This window comes from Thalassophryne amazonica, chromosome 14 (assembly GCF_902500255.1).
Source record: "Thalassophryne amazonica chromosome 14, fThaAma1.1, whole genome shotgun sequence".
In the NCBI taxonomy this organism is placed as follows: Eukaryota; Metazoa; Chordata; class Actinopteri; order Batrachoidiformes; family Batrachoididae; genus Thalassophryne; species Thalassophryne amazonica.
Genome location: NC_047116.1, coordinates 70987014 through 71001914, shown reverse-complemented (window position 1 = coordinate 71001914; position 14901 = coordinate 70987014). Strand labels below are relative to the sequence as shown.

At 47.7% G+C, this 14901-nt stretch overlaps 1 long non-coding RNA gene across 1 annotated transcript; it reads right to left on the bottom strand.

Moving 5' to 3' along the window:
- Positions 1 to 1999: 1999 nt before the first annotated feature.
- On the bottom strand, positions 2000 to 13374 carry LOC117525215. Its single transcript, XR_004564991.1, has 3 exons — positions 13208 to 13374; positions 9482 to 9487; positions 2000 to 2009 (listed from the first exon to the last, which is right to left on the bottom strand). It is a non-coding gene; the product is annotated as an uncharacterized LOC117525215 (long non-coding RNA).
- Between the last annotated feature and the right edge of the window lie 1527 nt (positions 13375 to 14901).

Here is a 14901-nt window from a genome sequence, read left to right as displayed (position 1 = left end):
TGACTGCCAGCAATTCGCGGTCGCCAATGCTGTAGTTGCACTCCGCCAGAGACAACTTATGGGATAGATAGGCACATGGATGCAGCCGTCTGTCTGTGGGACTCATTTGAGACAAGATGGCACCCACACCAACATCTGAAGCGTCGACCTCCACCACAAACTGCTGCTTGGGGTCAGGAAGGAGTAGTATGCAGGGCTGTGAAATGAAAATTGTGAAATCCAAGGAAAATTTGCAGGGGGTCTGGGGTGGGGGTGCAGCATCTAGGAGCTGATGTCTATTGATCTCACGCTCCATCCGTCCCTCACTCATGAACAAGACCCCGAGATACTTAAACTCCTCCACTTGAGGCAAGGACACTCCACCGACCTGAAGAGGGCAAAGCACCTTTTTCCGGTCAAGAACCATGGCCTCGGATTTGGGGGTGCTGATTTTCATCCCGGACACTTCACACTCGGCTGCAAACCGCCCCAGTGCACGCTGAAGGTCCTGATTTGACGAAACCAACAGAACCACATCGTACGCAGACAGCAGAGACGAGATTCTGTGGTTCCCAAACCAGACCCCCTCTACATCCTGGCTGTGCCTAGAAATTCTGTCCATAAAGATAATGAACAGAACCAGTGACAAAAGGCAGCCCTGGCGGAGGCCAACATGCACTGAAAACAGGTTTGACTTACTACCGGCAATGCCAACCAAGCTCCTGCTGCGGTCGTACAGGGACCGGATAGCCCTTAGAAATAGAAAGCCTTTGTCATTATACACAGCAAACACAGTCTGCATAGTACAACGAGATTAGGGGGGCTGCTCCTTAAAAAGTGCACGCAGTGCAATACCAGACAATGTAACATGAATAAACAACAATATCACATAAAGAAACATGTGAAGTCCTTTGCTGAATGTAAAATTGTGTAACATGTGGACAGTGTAAACAGTGTAGCAATTGAGAGAGTAAAGCAAAAGGAAATGTAAAACTGTATGACAACTATAGGCGATGTAAACAATGGAACAACTGAAAAATGTGCAAAAGTCCTGTGCTACAAATGAGATATGGTGCGACTCAGTACCTAATATAGTCCGTTTTTAGTGCAGATTATTGTTCAACATGGTGATGGTTTTGGGGAAGAAACTGTCTCTGAGTCTATTTCCTGGCCTGTATGGACCTGTAGCGCCTGCCAGAGGGCAACAGGTTGAAGAGGTGAAAGCTGGGTGTGTATTGTCCTTGAGAATGTTCTTGGCCCTACTAAGACAACGGGAGGTGTAGATGGTGGAAATGGGGGCAGAGGACAGCCAATGATTTTTTGGGCAGTGTTTGCTACCCTCTGCAGTCTCTTCCTGTCAGCTTCAGTGCAGCTGGAGTGCCACACTGACACTGCGTAGGTCAGCAGGCTCTCTATAGTGGAGCGATAGAAGGTCACCAGCAGGGGTGTGCTTAATTGCTCTTTCCTAAGCACCCTCAAGAAGTGTAGTCGCTGCTGGGCCTTCTTGACCAGTGCTGCGGTTGACTGACCAGGAGAGGTCAGCAGAGATGTGAACCCCTAGGAACTTGAAGGACTCCACTCGCTCCACGCATTCGCCATTGATGTACAGGGGGCAGGGGCAGTTTTCTTTCGACGGAAGTCCAGGATGAGTTCCTTAGTCTTTGTGATGTTTAGTGCCAAGTTGTTGGCTGCACTCCACTCGACCAGTTTTTGGACCTCATCTCTGTAGGCCGCTTCGTTTCCCCCTGTTATCAGCCCCACCACTGTTGTGTCATCAGCAAATTTAATGATGATGTTCTCCGAGTGGGTGGGGGTGCAGTCAGATGTGTAGAGCGAGTAGAGAAGTGGGCTCAGCACACAGCCCTGGGGGGAGCTGGTACTGAGAATACGGAAGGAGGAGAAGTGAGGACCAAGCTTCACCTGCTGTGGTCGGTTGACCAGGAAGTCTTTGATCCAGGAGCAGGTGGGCAGTGGGATCCCCAGGTTGGATAACTTGGGGATAAGGATGTCCGGTATTATGGTATTAAAAGCTGAGCTATAGTCAATGAAGAGCATCCTGACATAGCTCCCTTGTTTCTCCAGGTGAGTCAATGCTGAGTGAAGGGCAGTTGTTATTGCATCTTCTGTGGATCTGTTAGACTGGTATGCAAACTGATGCTGGTCCAGGGTAGGGGGAGACAAGCTTTGATGTCTTAGAACCAGTTTCTCAAAGCACTTGGTGATGACTGGGGTGAGTGCTACCGGGCGGAAGTCATTGAGGCTGGTTGTGGGTGATTTTTTGGGAACTGGGATGATAGTAGCGGATTTTAAGCAGGCTGGGATGAGGGCATGTTTAGTGACAGGTTGAAAATGACAGTGAAGACCTGTGCTAGCTGGTCAGCACATGCCTTGAGCACCTTCCCTGGTACTCCATCCGGCCTGAAGCCTTCCTGGGGTTCACAGCCCGGAGCACTCGTCTCACGTCCTCAGCCGCTAGAGTAAGTGGGGGGGAACTGGAGGCTGGAATGGGTTGTAGTGGGGGTTGGGGTGTTGTGGTTGAGTGCCGTGCCTGAGACTCAAAACGGGCATAGAAGCTGTTCAGTTCCTCTGCTAGTGCCAGATCTGAGTTCCCTGGTGTCGCACACGCCTCTGTAATTGGTGATCGACTGTATGCCCTGCCACACCTGTCGGGGTTGTTAAGCTGGTCCTCTATCCTGCTCTTATGCTCCGCTTTGTCTTGATGCCTCTCCTCAGGTCAGCACGGTGGTGTTGTATAGTGCTCTGTCTCCCGATCTGAAGGCTGCGTCCCGGAGGAGCGTGCGGACCTGGCTAGTCATCCATGGTTTTTGGTTTGGAAACACCAGAATGTTCTTTTCCACAGTAACCATTTTAATGCAGTACTTGATGTAGGACAGTACTGTGTCTGTGAATGTAGCCAAGTCTTCATGGTAAAAGGCTTCCCACTGTGTCTGGTCAAAGCAGTCCTGCAGACGGTGAGGGCAGCATCAGGCCAGGTGTTAATGGTCAGCCGTTTAGGCTTTGTTTGTCGGTTGAGGGGGGTGTAAGCGGGGGTGAGAAACAGGGAGAGGTGATCTGACTGGCCCAGGTGGGGGAGGGGTATGGCTCTGTATGCTCTCTTGATGTTGGTATAAACATGGTCCAGAGTGTTTTCCCCTCTTGTAGGGCATTTCACGTGTTGGTGAAATTTTGGTAAAAAGTTTTAAGATTTGCCTTATTAAAGTCACCCGCAATGATGTGAACGCGTTTGGATAGGCATTCTGTTTTTGTTTATGGCGTTTAGCAGCAGGGAGAGAGCTATGTTTACATTAGCATCCGGTGGTATGTAGACTGCCGTAATGACCACAGCAGCTAGCTCTCTAGGCAGGTAGAATGGCTGCATCTTACTGACAAACTCTAAGTCAGGAGAACAGTGTCTGACCAGAACAGTACTATTATTGCACCAACCTTCATGTATGTAGATGCAGAGGCCCCCACCTCTGTTTTTCCCTGAGTCGCTGTTCCTGTCCCATCTGTGTAGCGTGCGGCCTGCTAGCTGCGCCGAAGCATCGGGGATTTGTGCATGTAGCCATGTCTCTGATTATAAGTGCGCAGCACTCTTGAATGTAGCGATTCCCAGCTAGCTGTAGTTCCAAATCGTCCATTTTGTGTACCAAGGATCTGGCATTTGAGAGATAAAGGCTTGGCAGTGGTGGTTTGAGTGGCTGTTTCCTTAGTTTATGCAGCAGTCCAGCCCTGCAGCCCCGTTTTTGCTTTCTCTCGCGACGCCGCCTGCGTCGCTTGCCGGCCCCGATAACAATCCAAAGAGATCCCGCTGGTCTCGCTATCTTGTCTGGGATGTTGCGAGTTCGCTGAAAGTCGCTGCAGATGGTAGTTTTCTGTTGAAAACCGTTGTTTATTAAGTCCACCCGGTCGTAGACACAAAAAGGTGCACAAATAGGGAGAGCTGTAAGCCGCTGCGTCTGCGCGCGCCGCCCTCTTACCTTACCTTCGCAAAGGACCCCGGACTCCTGGAGCACCCCCCACAGGGTGTCCCGAGGGACACGGTGGAATGCCTTCTCCAGATCCACAAAGCATATGTGGACTGGTTGGGTGAACTCTCATGAACCCTCGAGCACCCGATGGAGCGTGTAGAGCTGGTCCAGTGTGCCACGACCAGGACAAAAACACTGTTCCTCTTGAATCCGAGGTTCAACTATCGGTCGAATTCTCCTCTCCAGTACTATGGAATAGACCTTACCGGGGAGGCTGAGGAGTGTGATCCCCCTGCAGTTGGAAAACACCCTCTGGTACTCCTTAAACAGAGGGACCACCACCCCGTCTGCTAATCCAGAGGCACTGTCCCCGACCGCCATGCAATGTTGCCGAGGCGTGTCAGCCAAGACAGTCCCACAACATCCAGAGACTTAAGTTACTCAGGACGGATTTCATCCACCCCAGGAGCCTTGCTACCGAGGAGCTTTCTAACCACCTCGGTGACTTTGGCCTGGGTGATGGATGAGTCTGCCTCTGAGTCCCCAGCCTCTGCTTCCTCTTCGAAAGACGTGACGATGGGATTGAGGAGATCCTCGAAGTATTCTTTCCACTGCCTGACAACATGCCCAGTCAGGGTCAACAGCTCCCCACCCGCACTGTAGACAGTGCGGGTGGAGAGCTGCTTCTGCCTCCTGAGGCATCGGCCGGTTTGCCAGAATTTCTTCGAGGCTGACCAATAGTCCTTCATGGCCTCCCCGACCTGAGTTTTTGCCTCTGCGACCGCACGGGCTGCGGCACGCTTGGCCTGCCGGTACCTGTCAGCTGCCTCCGGGGTCCCACCTACCAACAAAGACAAGTAGGACTCCTTCAGCTTGACGGCATCCCTTACTTCCGGCATCCACCACCAGGTTTGGGGATTGCTGCTGCGACAGGCACCAGAGACCTTGTGACCACAGCTACGAGCGGCCGCATCGACAATGGAGGTGGAGAACATGGTCCACTCGGACTCCACTCTTAACAAATCTCAAAATTAGTGGATATTTAAATGATCCTACATTCAACCTTTTATTTGACCTGTCAATGATGAAGTTGAAATAACAGAATATGACATGGAAGTAGGACCTGGAATGATTTTCCTTTTAATTGTAAACCAATTATGCATTAACTCAGAACAATTAAACTACATGAAATTTATGAAGACTGAAAAGACTGTTACAGCATTTCAAAAACCACAGCTAAAGCTTGTAGAATATTTGGAAAATCATGGTAAAATATCAACATACTTATAGTTAAAAGTCACATCTTGTGTAAATTCATGCAGCCTAAATCCATTCAAAGCCACAATGTCTTTTTTACAATGAAAGAAAGTCTAGATTAGTGAAAAAAGTCACATAATCTTGTCTAAAATCCTGTTTGAACAGCAGAATGTTTATTTTCCAGGGAGAAAAAAATTCTTACCATGTTTTCCTGAGAGGGCATAGTTCACTTTTCCCATTTCTTTTATCTTTCAGGTGTGTTGATGAAGACAGCGACGATTCCACAGATTCTTGTCCTTATAAGACTTGTTCAAACAGTCTTTCTTGCCATCTTCTCTCTGTGCAATGTCGCTCCGTGACACAGACATGCTGCACAAATCTTTTAAAAACTTGAAAGCTCTAAAAGTTTGGGATGTCCACATCCTACATTTAGCTTAAGCACCGCACAGGAGCCACACAGCGTCGCCGCAGCAACCAACCAGTCCTGCTTTACCACAACTGTCGTAACAGCTACACTTTGAGTGGCATTTATCCTCTGCGAAACTCCACGGATCCGAGGAAACTGATTTGTATCTGTAAACACAGATCAGTGTTCATGGACTTATTAAACTTACATGATGTCGTAAAAAAAAAGAGAATGCTTTACGAGAAGCATTTTAAAAACTCAGTGATGTTCATGATTAAAGAATACATCACTAACCCCCCCCCGGAGTACCGCGGAGTTTTCATAGCCCTGAGTATGGGCAGCTGAAAACTGCTGCTTTAGGACCCTGAAGGCCTCATCGCATTCCGGGGTCCATTTAAATGCCCGGAGAGACGAGGTCACATCGTAAAGGGGTGCGGCAACAGAGCTAAAATTACGAATGAATTTACGGTAGAAGTTCGCAAACCCTAAAAATCTCTGAACCTCTTTCTGGCTACTGGGCACCGCCCAATCCTGTACTGCTGCCACCTTGTCAGGGTCCATTTGGATTTTCCCTTCGGAAATAACAAAACCCAGGAAAGAAATTGTGGACTTATGAAATTTGCATTTCTCCGCCTTGACATAAAGATAATTTTGTAGGAGGGTCTGTAACACAGTTCGCACGTGTTGGGTGTGGCTTTCAAGGTCTGGGGAGAAGATCAGAATATTGTCCAACTATACAAAAACTAACCTGTTAAGGTATTCTTGCAACACATCATTAACTAGGTTCTGGAACACCGCCGGCGCATTGGTAAGCCTAAAAGGCATCACGAGATACTCATAGTGACCAGTAGGGGTATTGAAGGCAGTCTTCCACTCATCCCCTTGTTTAATCCTGACTAAATGGTATGCATTTCGCAGATCTAGCTTGGTAAATATCTTGGAACCCTCTAATGACTCAAAGGCGGATGACATCAGTGGATAGCGGTTCTTGTCTGTGATTTCATTTAATCCCCGGTAATTGATACACAGACGCAGAGTCTTGTCCTTCTTTTCAACAAAGAAGGATCCTGTCCCAGCTGGTGAGGAGGATGGTCGTATCAGACCAGCCATGAGTGACTCCTGGATATACTCCCGCATGGCGGTGCGTTCTGGGACGGACAGTGAATACAATTTACCTCGAGGGGAACTGGTTCCGGGCAATAAGTCTATTGCACAATCGTAAGAACGGTGAGGCAGGAGCAATTTAGGTTTAGCTTTGCTAAATATGGGAGCTAGATCATGATAACACAGGACCCCCTTGAGATCCGAAAAGACAGGTTGTTGCTGGGATTCACATTTGAGTAAACATTTCTCAGAACAAAAGGAATCCCACTCCTTAATTATTACCTTAGACCAATCGACATTAGGGCTGTGTTGTTGCAGCCAGGGGTGCCCCAAGATCACAGAGTGATTAATTTGGTCAAACACATGGAAGCTTATGGTTTCAACATGGTTGCTATTTATTGTGAGATGGACAGGCTGTGCTTTGTGTGTAATTTGTCCTAATTCGTGGCCATCCACTGCCCTGACCACCAGAGGGCAACCGACGTGAAACAACTTAAGGTGCAGGGACCTGGCGAGAGAGGATAACATTAAATTGGCATCAGAGCTGGAATCCACAAAGACATGCACAACCTTGGAACAATGATCAGATTCCAATTTAGCAGTAATTACATTCTGAGATATTGTGGTAGAAACTGAGCTGTGACTCACCCGCACTGATGCCTGAGACCTCATAGCAGCACCCCTGACTGGGCAACTAGAGACTACATGACCCGATTGTCCACAGTAAAAACAAAGTCCGTCGTCCTGTCTGTGGCTCCGTTCCTCCTGAGTCAGCCATGTTCGGCCCAGCTGCATGGGTTCGTCGGGGCCCTGACGAGTTGCCTCAATGTCTGCGTTGTGGGTGCTTGATGGTCCATGGTTAGGCGTTGCGTCGAGGAGCATAATGAGGCTCGGGGTGCAAGTGCTCCGATAAGCGCCGGTCGATCCGGATGGTGACGGAAAGAAGCTGTTCCTGGACGTTGGGAGCCAGCCCCTGGTAGAAGGCATCGAGGAGGGCGGCAGGATGCCACTCACTCTTGGTAGCCAGGACCCAGAAGTCAACAGCGTAGTCTGCCACCCAGTGAGTGCCCTGCTTTAGCCTTAGAAGGGAGCGCGCCGCCTCACATCCCAGAGACGTATGCTGGAAGACCTGCTTCAAGGCTTTAATGAAATGAGCCATCTTGGACATCCTATCAACAATGGTCAAAATCATGGTATTGCCTTTGAAGACGGCAGACCAGTCACAAAGTCCACTGAAATATGAGACCAAGGACGCAGGGGAACCGCTAAGGGGTGAAGAAGACCCACCAGAGCCTGGTTGGAGGATTTGGGCACAGGTTTGACATGTGTTTACGCACTCAGAGACATCAAGAGATAAGTGTGGCCACCAAAAACGTTGTTACAGAATGGAAACAGTCTTTTAGATCCTTGGGTGACATGCAGGCTATTATGACCCCATTTAATGATGTCTCCCTTCAGGGGTGCTGGCACAAACAATTTACCCTGGGGGCACTCAGGTGGACTCGGTTTGCTACCCAGGGTGGAGCTAACTCTTGACTCCATTTCCCAAATAATTGCAGACATGAAATAGGACTCCGGCAAAATAGTGCTTGGGTCGAAGGGCATATCACCCGGATCGCCCTGTCGAGACAGTGCGTCAGGTTTGCCGTTTTTTTGACCCAGGGCGATATGATAGAAAGAAATCAAAACAGCTTAAGGTGAAGGAACCTGGTGATATGGCTATGGTGGAGTGGTCAGATATTAATTTGGCTGGGACAATGTTTTGAGTTGAAACAGAAGAAATGGAATTAAGACTCACACCTTTGATCTTGACTGCACGGTGGCACCCCTGGCTTGACAACTGGATATCAAGTGGCCTGAGTGTCCACAGTAGTAACAGAATCTGCCCTCACGGCGGAGCGTGTGCGTCCCAACTGCACTGGTTCCTCTGAGCTGTGAGGAGGAGGGTCGAGCTGAGCGTGGGAGGAGGAAGGCTGGCTTGGTGGCATGTCAGTACGCAGATCCGGATAGCAACTCCCACATCGTGGTCGGTCCTGCAGGCGGCGGTCCATTCGGATGGCCAGTGCGATCAGATTGTCCAAGTCATCCGGCAAATCGACCACAACGAGCTGATCTTGAATGTCGGTGGACAGTCCCTGATAGAAGACGTCTAGCAGTGCCGCCAGGTTCCATTCACTTTGGCTGCAAGGATACAGAAGTCGATTGCGTAATCAGCGACCCAGCGGCTTCCCTGCTTCAGCCTCATGAGAGAGTGCGCTGCCTTGTGCCCTGGAGCCGTGTGCTGGAAAACATGCTCAGAGTGCGGTGGTGAATGCAGTGGAGAGAAGCACAGGCTGGTGACTGACGACCCCACTCAGCTGTGGCCAGACTGCCGTACGACCGGTCAGGTGAGTGATAATATAAGCAATCTTTGTTCTGTCATTCGGAAACATGGCGGACATCAGTTTGAAGTGGAGTTCGCACTGCGTGATGAGTGGTCTGATGTCTCCGGCCTCGCATGAGAAACGTTCAGGTTGCGACAGCTGGTTGCACACCACTGGCGCTGACACAGAAGCCGGTGAGGTGGCTGTTGGCACTGGTGGTAGGTGGGTTAGAGCCACCGGTGGCCGCATCCGACGAAGCCTGAGGGCTGACTCGTGACAGTAATGACTCATTTGCTCGTTGACTGAAGACATGAAAGCATCTGGCGAGATCGCCAAGCCCGGAGCTGAGCGCAGCAAGCTGGTCCTCCTGCTGTGCCAGCTGCTTGCTGTGGTGACGTAACCACTGACTGATAAGCATCTGAGCCTGCCTGCGTCCATTGTTAGCCAGATTGATCTGACAGGATGTAAGGATTGGACACAAATGCAAGGCTCACTCTGGCAGCTCTGGTAGAAGACTTTAGTGGAGATAATAGCAGGGGTCGGTACACAGGAAGTGCAGTCCAAGATACACAGCATCAGTACAAAAACCATCAGGCTAAGACACGGTCGGATTAAAGAGGCTGGAGGAACGAGAATACAGGAATGAGAGCTGTAAAGAAGGCACAGGGCACATCAATCTGGCAAAGAAACAGAACAAAATGAGCAGTATAAATACATTCCAGTGATTAGCAGCAGGTGCATGAGGAGGAGCCCAAAACAAAGACGTGGTCAGGAGAGCAGAGACACACCCAACCACCAAGAGAGACAGAGAAACCAATAAACTGGAGAGCAACCAAACATATAAAGACAAACAGAGCAAACTCACATCCTGACACCTAGACACGGATCCACATCAGTATTCTGCAGGGAACGAGTTCAGAAGGAGTACCACTACTTTCGTTACTATTAATAGTCAGTCAATTGGGTTGCAATCACCGATCACTACACAGTCACTGAAATCTGGTTTAGAGGATACAGATTCTGTCTTCTCTAGATCGACATCCACAGAAGTGAGGACCTGCTGCTCCCCCGTAGAACAACTTGGCCCCTCCCTGGATGCTGTCAGGGAGAGAAGGCAGTGTCTCTCGTGGTCTTCCTTGGGGTGCTCACCGAATGACAAGAAAATGCAAGAAAACTCACAGCTGGTTAGGCAAACATCCCCCACCCAGAGGTCAGAGGATGACTCCAGCGGAAGGTCAGCCTGCCCCCTCCTTGCTCTGCCCTGCCACAGGTAGAACAGCCGCGGCTACCACTACTGACAGACTTTCATCACTGGATGCAGATTGGCCATTGTTCCTCCTTCTAATCCATGGAGGGCCTCTGGAAAAAAGGGAAGACGGCTGTAACTGCTGGATCGAGGGGCAGACAAAGGGCCGCCTGTGGACTGGTCTGGGATACTGGAGGCAATGAAGATCTGGGGCAAGCCCCAACTCAGGTGAGTTGGACTGCGGGGCGACAGGCTGGCAGTAGCTGTTTGAAGGATGTCTATAACTGAACGGAGAGTGGAACCAAAAAGAGATATGGTTACTGGATCCTGCCTGAAGCAAGGTGACTGGGGTTTAGATACAAGTTGACACAGAGTGGCTGTCTCATGACACAAAGACACCAAACCATTGATAGGATGTTCTGGGCAGAAGAGATCAGTCGCTGCAGCTGGACAAGATCAAACAAAGCGGGGCTATCCTCAGATGATGAGGCAGCTTGCCCCACTAGGATTACTTCCACAACTCGGCTCAGGATCCATCTCAATGTCTTTGATGGTGCTGGTAAGAGTGTTCTCCATCCCTACATTAGAGTTACAGAGGTCTCTCTTGCGGATACTCTTCTCTGGCTGCGGGGCCCTGACTAAGTCACTACTGGCAGCTGGGGCGTCCACTGCGAAGAGGGCGGTGTCGTCGAGGAGGATGACGGACACAACAGCAAGTTGTGTCATGTGGGACTCTGGCAGTCTAAACCACTCAGGTATGTACAGGGAATCTAGAGCCCAGTCCGGGGTTTATCCCTTTTTAACACCCTTTCCACAGAAGATAGCTCTGGCAGAAGTTCCATAGCCCATGGATGGGGCTTTCACCACATTCTGAGCTTTATCCAGCCACTCTCTTTGTCCCTCTTTTTCTTAAGCCATGGAAGGAAGTATAACAGAGTTGAAATTGTTCATCGAAAATCTTGAATGAGAGGCAAGCTGCCTGCGGAGTTTTGTTTTAGTGGGTCCATTCTGTTACGATGGGGCGTGGGGACAGACTAAATTGAACCCCAATAGCAGGTCAGACAGACAAGAAGGCAGATGATCAAGAACAGCAGTTTATTAATTCACAGAAGAATCGTCTTTTTGGTGCAAGGTGAATTCAACACAGGGGTCAGCTTCATCGAAGGGTGAGAGCAATTGAGCAGTCTTCATAAACAGTGATGGTTCTGAGGAATATCTTCTTCACCAAGGGAGGAGTATAAAGCCTACAATCAAAAAGGAAACTTAACATACTAAGCAGATAGTCCCACTCATCATCCTCCTTATGTATAGATAAATGCAAAATACAAAAATAGCAAGGAGGCTGGGAAAACTGAGGGATAAACAGCCTCTTCCTTGAAGGGAAGAGCACATAGGAAAGAGCAGTCCAAAGCAGGATTTTCAAAAATGCAAGGTGGAGCAGAGTACTCACAAGAAATGGACTCCAGTGACCCAGCAGTAACACCAGCAGCATTCAAACATGCATAAATGCCAATGGACCCACAACTAGGGCCATACAGGAGTCACAATATATAGCCAGCCTTGATTGTTGCAGGTGATCACCCAAGCAGGTGCATTTAATTGGAGACTGCCCTGATGTGTAGGAAATTTAAGAGAACACCAGAGGGCAGTAAACATTCAGACATTACCTGAAACTGAAGATAATAAAAGGGAACACCAGATGGCAGCATATAGCAGGGCTAGAAACTGAAGGAAATAGACAAATGGTAAAAGACAGATGTGATAACCTAACAAGGAGACAAGAGCTGATAAGAAGAATTGAGTAGATACTTTGCTGATTAACTGAGAGGACATAACATACAGAGATGAGTACAGAAATAAGAGAAGAAACAGATATGAGTGGGGACAGGTGTGAGAAGCAAATACAAGCGGAGACAAGAGATGAAAACCAAACACTGACCGAACTACAACAATGCTGTCCCTCAGTTCCGAATGCTTATTGAGTGTTGTTAGAAGGAAAGGTGATGTAACACAGTGGTAAACATAGCACTCTCCCACCTCTTTTTGAAAACGTGTTGCAGGCATCCATTTAAAAATGAGCAAATATTTGCACAAAAACATTAAGGTTCATCAGTTTGAACATTAAATATCTTGTTTTTGTGGTGTATTCAATTGAACATAGGTTGAAGAAGATTTGCAAAGCATTGTATTCTGTTTTTATTACATTTTACACAACGTCCCAACTTCACTGGAATTAGGGCTATAAATCCGAAACCTTTACTTTTGAATGGAAGCTCAGAAGCTTCGTTGTTGGATGAAGCAGTGTTATTTCACTGTCTGTCAGCCAGCAGGATGTGTCTGCTTTTTCCTAAAATGTCCATGTAAAATGCACAAAGTAAAATGCAGAGTAAGACGTTTTCCAGAAATGCATCTGCTGACTTGGGGGACGAAAGCTGGACCTTTGTTTTTCTATTCTTTTATTTTATTTTTTTCGACAATACAGAGGGGTGTCAAAATCTGAATCACAAGGACAAGGTGAGATTTCACACTTTGAAGTGAATGCTCCCAGCCTGATCACATTGTGACTTTGGAATTCAGACTTTTTCAGATTGAAAATTATGCAGCGGAAATGTGTAAAAAAAAGTCTGGAATTCCCACATTTTAAATTGTCTTTCTGTACATTATTTTTTGTTTCAATATGTATATTGCACATTTGTAACATACATGTATCAGTGAAACACAAACATTTTAGATAAATTTAACTAATCATCAATTCAGAACAGAATCAGACCAGAAACAGTACTAAAAGATTTCCATTTTGGTCTTAGGGCTTATGGACACAAGGTTGGATAGGACCCGAGTGGAAGGCACTGCGTGCAGTGATAGTTCCCAACAAAACCACTATACTAAAAATTTCTAATCAGAACATCGAACAGTTTGTCAAAACAATGCTATTTACTGCTTTTTATATAGGAATAAAATTATTATTGTGCAGACTTAAGTTTAGCCTTTTGGCCCGGCCCACCACAACATTTTCTGTTTCTCATTTGGCCCTTTGCAAAAAATAATTGCCCACCCCTGGATTACAGTATGTAACCCCCCTGTAGAACACGTCACCATTGCACTGTATGGTTGGTGTTACATGGTGCCATATCTGCACTGTCCACAATCACAGCCACATGAGCGTATGGGCCTCCTGGGTTGTCTAGGTGTCCTAGTGGCTCTCCTCACTCCTCTCCCCCTTCCACAGTCACCCAGGTTCTGTGACCTGTGTATCCGATGCAGTTTACCACAGAGTGCCATATGCTGTCAATTCCCCGTTACTGATGTCCACAACGTGTGGCAGCTATACCAGAACAGACATCAAGGGGCCACATCCACAACTACTACAATCCAGTCAAAGCTGTCATAGATGTGAAAAGGGCTAGCACATACAAAAATACAGTATGTGAAGGGTATGACAGCAATGTGGTCCTGCCGCCATGACCTCAATGTGTGGACCCAGGTCCTTTATTGCAATGAGTGGCCCACACAACCACTAACCATTTGTGGCAAAATGTCATATTTGTACTAACATTCACATATGCTGATAATGAGCAGAAATCCACACTCCCTGCCTGGTTTGGGAAACCTATGAGCACACAACGCATACAATATACAGGGAACCAACATATCAGCTGTTTATTGACAGTGCGAGTCTGCAAAGGACATGTGTTTGTCAGGACCCCGTCTGTTATGTGGTTTGGTCTGCCTTTTGTCAGCCTCTGTTTATTTTTGTTTTCTGTGATCTCAGTTCCACTGAGATCAGTCTGTCTTAGTCTGTTTTCTGTCTGCACTCTTCTGTTCCTCTCTGCCTCCCTCTTGTGTCTTCTGGGTTCATTACACATCCTTGGTCTTTGATGGTGCAGCTGTGTGGAGTCACACCTGCTCCACATCACTCCCTAATCAGCTGGGTTATGTTAGTCACTGTGTATCTACCTTCAGTGTGGGTCCATTGCTCTTTGCTTCATGCAGTTGCAGTTGGCATGCGGTGGTTGGCTTCCTGCTCCTTACCTAGTCCTGGCATTTTCTCTTTTTTGTGAGTACTCAGTTTTTTGCTGCTCCTTTATCCCCTGTGTTGATTGTCTGGAGAAGAATTTATATTTTTGCATTTCCCTTTGTTTGAAGAAAGAAGAGTAGGTCTTTACTCTCCCTCTGTTAAGCAATGGTTGGCCTTTGTTTTTTGAACACTTTTGCCCCTGAAGACTGAGCGTCTGTTTTGTTGGTGTACTCCTTCCTGATTAGAGTTTGTTTCTGATGAACTGTCCTTTGTATAAAGGAAATTCCTTAGCCTGGTGGTACCAATACCGGAAGATGACAATTGAGTTTTTGTCCTATCCTTGAAAGTTGATGTCCTGAGTTTGTCTGTACTGATTGAGCACCGATACTAAGACAATAACTGAGTTGAGTTTTTGCCAACCCCTCAAAGTTGAAGTCCTGAGTTAGTCTGCACTGATGATAGCCCCGATACAAAGAACAATATTTGAGTTTCTTCTGCACTGGGTAGAAAGGACTTGAGTTTGTCTGTACCTGCTCTAAGAAGATTCCTAAGTTACA